Raw genomic sequence first — 5,273 nt, 5'->3', positions numbered from 1 at the left:
CACCCCCACCCGCCCCCGCGCTCCTGCCCTGAATCCCAACCTGAGTTTGCTTTTTATTTTCCTATATTTTGTATTCCATTTCTTTCTCATTTTCACTTTACTTTCTTTTTTTTTTTTTTTAGGGCTGAATTACAAAGTATATCAAAGTATGCATGAGCACTTTTTACAAAATAAAATGATTGCCTGTAATGTGCTTCTAATGGAAGCAACAGGCCTCTCGCCCTTGCTTCTCACCCACAACCCTTTTTATCATTTCCTTCGTTTAGTTCTTCTGGTGGCCACCCCTTGTCGCTAAAAAAAAATAAGCTTACATAGCGATTTCTTGATTTATCTATTGACTTTCTGCCATGTTAGATGAGAATTTACTCTCTTACTGCGCCCCTGCTTCCTTCTCCTGACAAATTTACACCTCTGTTCTCCAGCCCTGCCCTCTGAGGGCTGAAACCTCAAACCAGGAGTGCATGAAGGTTTTTCTGGGGCCTGAGCTTACACAATTGTGGGGGATGGAGAAGGGCAGTTTTAGGAAAAAAAAAAATACAGAGCTAGGACCAGCAAGGGAAAATTTATTTAGAATTAAAAAAAGAATTGACCTCAAAAGCCTAGGGCCTGGGAGATTCAGGTCCTAAGCCTCTCAGATCTTCTTAGGTAATATGGGTCTCTAATTTGCTTCCCTAATGCAGTCTGGCCTCTCTGCTCCCCACCCCCAAACCCTCTAAAACTCCTGACACTCACAAGGGACTTGCTGCGAGGGTCTGGAAGGTCAAGACTCACCAGTTTCTGCCAATCGGATTTCCTAAAGGAGTGAATTGGACTATTCAAAAAAAAAAATCAAGGATGATGTCAAGGTTTGTATTCCTAACTACAATGCCAGGCCCTCACCTGAGGATGGGGAGTGCTTCTGGAAGCTCATGTAGGTCCTGACTCTCTTGTCAACAGATCCTCAGAGTGTTCTCATGAGGTTAGTTGGGCAGGAACAGTGACCTCCAAGCACAGGGAGCACCCAGCTACCACCCAGTAAGTACCCAGAGGAAGGGTGCTTCCCACTCAGGCTGAAAATGCGGTGTCCATGCCTTGTGGATCCCTCTCTCCCATCTGATGAACTGGGGCAAGTCGCTTTACCTTTCCAAGCCTCAGTTTCCTTCACTGTAATTGAATTCTCCCCCCAACTAGCTTTGGGGGAGAATTAAGTAGCTTAACATCTAAGTATACAAGAATAATGATCTTTGGTTCTTCTTTATTAAGTCAGTTTATGTCCCAGCATGGCAGGAGCGCTATGAGAGCTTGGGGATTTCTAAGCATCTCTGTGTAGCCTGTGGCATGATGGATTGGTAGGAGCTCTCAGATTAAAATCAGAGGCCAGGTCATTATGAGTCAGGACCCTAGGCCAGGGAAGGAAAGACTGGGCAATTAGACCCCATGAATCAAAGCTTTCTTTTCTGGGCTAGTGAAGATCAAGGCTTGCTCTAGAAGGAGCCTGGCTTCCTGGGCAAGAGATAGTGACCACTTATTATAGGAGATAGGAACCTCATGTAACAGCCAAACTTTACCTAACCTGGGTGAGAAAGAGGCAGTGGCTGAGAAATCCATTCTGGAGACCCCTGACTCCTAACATTCAGAAGGGAAAATACCTACATGTGAGCAATGTTCTTTGCTTACAATCACAGGCAGCAACTGGATCCTGGGTATGATGGGGTTAGAATTTTTGGTCCTCTCCCTTATTAGTAAGTTTAATTTCTCCTGGATCCTATTTGCCATTATAGCTTAAGGAAGGTGCCTAGGTGATGGCTCTGAGAAAGGAGAAGGACTTTATGTAGAAGATGGGTGAGATCGAGTCCCCCAGAAGCAGGTCTCAAGACAAATAGTCACGTGCAAGTAGGAGCTCTGGGAGGACACCTCATCTCCAAGCCATAACAGATGCCCTGGGCATACTTGTACCCCATAGCGGTGTTGCTGTTGTCACTCACTGACAGGACACATCCCCTTAGTCTCAAGACAGCTTGCCCAGTTCATCAGCCTTCTGAAACTCCACCTGCCAAAAACCAGAGGCACTCCCACACACCACCCCTTTCAGAGTACTTCTTATTTGTTATTAGAGTATATTTTTATTTATTGTCTGTTTCCCTCACTTAAGCATAAGGTCCAAAGGAGCTGAGTCTTTTTTTAAAGAGAGAGTGAGAGAGAGAGGGAGAGAAAGAGAGAGAATTTTAGTATTTATTTATTTATTTTTTAGTTTTCGGCAGACACAACATCTTTGTTTGTATGTGGTGCTGAGAATCGAACCCGGGCCGCACGCATGCCAGGTGAGCGCGCTACCGCTTGAGCCATATCCCCAGCCCCAGGAGCTGAGTCTTTATCATATATTTTATTTCTGGATGTATCTCCACATCCAGATGAGTGCCGGGCTCCTGGTGGGTATTCAAAAAATATTTGTCGAATGAATGAAAAAAAAAAAAACAAGTGAAAGAACAGAATTGAATGGAAAAAAAAATCAGTGAATACGTAGATTAAAAGCATTCTAGGATGCAAGCTTTCAAGTAAGCTAGGCTGGATTCCTCACTCCGGAAAGAATTGTTAGAACACAGAAAAAGGCCAAAGGGAGTTTGGCTGGACTGCATTATCTAAACCGATTCGTAATTACAGGTTGAGTATTTGACTGAGAAATTTTGCTATTTTCTATTTGACCCCTTGTCTGTGTTAAATATTTAAGTAAAGGTTAGCTTGAAAGGCTACACGCTTTTTTAAAAGTAGTAAAAAGAAAAAAAGTTTCCCCTTGTCATTTGAATAATTCAGAATGGTGTTCCGTGGCTTTTGTAGGCATTCGAGAGCCCAAGATGGTAACTGGCTACCTGAAAAGGGAAGGCCTTGATCAAATATTTAAGATCTCACTTATTTTCATTTTCTGCATATTTTGTATTCCTGCTTCTCTCTCACTTTTTTTTAAATTTTATTTTACCCATATTGCAGTCACACAATTCATACACACTAAAGTTAATAGAAATGTTTCATGGATTATTAAATGCAGCTAAGCAATGAGCTTTTGCTAGAACATAAGGCCAAACTGGGGCCACTTTGCTGTTCTAAGAAAACATTTTTTTTTCCTTGAAGGTGTGGACTGAGTTTACAGAGGTCTCTTCCCTTTATGCTGAAGTTTTGCTGCAAAAGAGGCATTCAGATGGAAAACAAATGCCCCCTAAAAACATCTTTTACAATGGAGTAATTAAGAGGTCTTAGATCCAAGAACAGTTGAAATCATAGCAGTTTAAGTGGACCCTGGAAATTATGGCCAGAATACTCTTTGCTAATGAAAACATTGCATTCTGGCGCTCAGTGGATTCTGATTGGCGTCTACCTAGGCTTAATTGTCTAAGGAATGCTCCAGCAGCTGCACCCCAGGGCTTCCGTTGTCTTTCCTAATGGAGCTTTTACATCCCACCCTTGCCTCTAAAACCTGAATGCAGATCTTGATGTTCATTAGAGCCTATTTGGTACAAAAGGGCTTTCTGTAAGTGATCAGAATTTTAAAATTGTTCAGAACGGTCACACTTAAAGAATAAGCCATCATTTTATGATGAAGAGATTGTTACCCAAAGAGGTTAGAGGATTTTCTCAGGGTCTCACACAGCAAGCCGGTGATGGGGATGGACTGTTAGGGTTTTGTTCATCTGTTTGATACCATCAACAAACACAGTCTCTGCTCACCCCATAGAAGAGGCTTTATTGGTAGGATTGGACCCCAGAACGCACAGGAAGATTGGAGATCAGGGCTTAGAAAGAGCCGTGAAAAGCTAGAAAGCAAGAACCTGAGGAAGGAGCTCTTAGTAGAAATGGTCCAGTTGGGATGTCACTGCAGGGTACTGATCAGATCTTAGACATTCTTATGATCTCTCAGTCATTAGACAGTCCTAGGAGAGGCCCTCTGATTGACCACATTAGTACACACTCCCCTGGCTGTCCTGAGGAAGGTGTTGCCGACTCCTTTGAATTTCCTCACCTACTAAGACTCACATAGTGGAAGAGAGGCCACCCTCAGAAGGAAACCCCGAAAGATGCTATTAGGAGGGAGACAGGGATGCAGAGAAGCCAGAGGGTATTAAAATCCCCACAGGTGGATTCCTGGCAGCCCCAGGTGGCCATAAGAAGCAAATAGGAGTCTACTTGGGATAACTAGGAAGGTTTTGCTTTACAAACACAGGAGCTCCCTGTCCCTCTCCTTCTTCTTTCTTTTGGTCTAGACTGTGGATATAAGACCAAGCAGCCATCTTGAGTCTGTGAGGTAGCAAGCCTGATGTCCAAATCCATCTGCTAAGGGATGGGTGAGTGGGTAAATAAAAGGAGCCTGATATGTTAAGTACATCATGGAGCTGCTGTACCAACTGCCTCTCCCCAGACTTCTTATGAGAAGAAAATTAAAATTTGATTTGGCCAAATACTGTCGTAGAGTATCAGAACACCCAGTCTTGCACAATCCAATAATGCAAATTGGTTCTAGAGTGCTGTTCTTGCAGTTCTCTATGCAGCACGGTTCCTGTTCTATTTACAAAGCCATGGTTTCTGTCTACAAGGACTCATCGTCAAACTGGGGCTTTATTATACAGGGCTCTCCCGAGGAGCAACCAGTAAGATAATATACTGAGATCATAAGAGGGGGAATCTCTTATGGGAATCGGATCCCATGATGGTGGAAGGAGGGAAGTCCCACGGTGGGTCTGTCTTCTGCTAGCTGGAGAAACAGGAATGCAGGTGGTGTAATTTAGTCTGAGTCTGAAGGCCTGAGATCAGAGCAGGGGTAAGATGGGAGCAGAGGGTTTGCTCATGTGAGTTCTAGGGGCAGAGGCAGGAGAATGGGAAACCCTTTCATTGAGGTCAAAGATAGATGTCCCAGCTCAAGGAGGGAGAGAGAATTCGCTTTCCCTTGCCATTTTGTTCTGTTCTAGCCCCTAACAGCTTGGATGATGCCCACTCAGATTGGCAGATCTTCTTCACTCCGTCTACTGATTCACATGCTAATCTCTTCTAGAAACATCCTCATTTCACCCAGAAAAAAAATTGTTTTACCAACTATCTGGTCATCCTTCAGCCCTGTCATCATGAAGGTTAGAATAATATTCCTGACCAACGACAGAGCAAGAAGCTGATTGATGGAGAATTCTTAGCAGCCAAAGACAAACTGCAATGACCAAGACACAGTTCAAAGGCCAGCCCTTGCTCAGGCCCTCACCCTTTCCTGCTGCCTCTTGGCCCTGTCCTCTTCCCTGTGCCTCCTTTTATCCTAG

Source organism: Marmota marmota, unplaced genomic scaffold (assembly GCF_001458135.2).
Source record: "Marmota marmota marmota unplaced genomic scaffold, marMar, whole genome shotgun sequence".
Lineage (NCBI taxonomy): Eukaryota > Metazoa > Chordata > Mammalia > Rodentia > Sciuridae > Marmota > Marmota marmota.
This window is presented reverse-complemented; position numbering follows the sequence as displayed.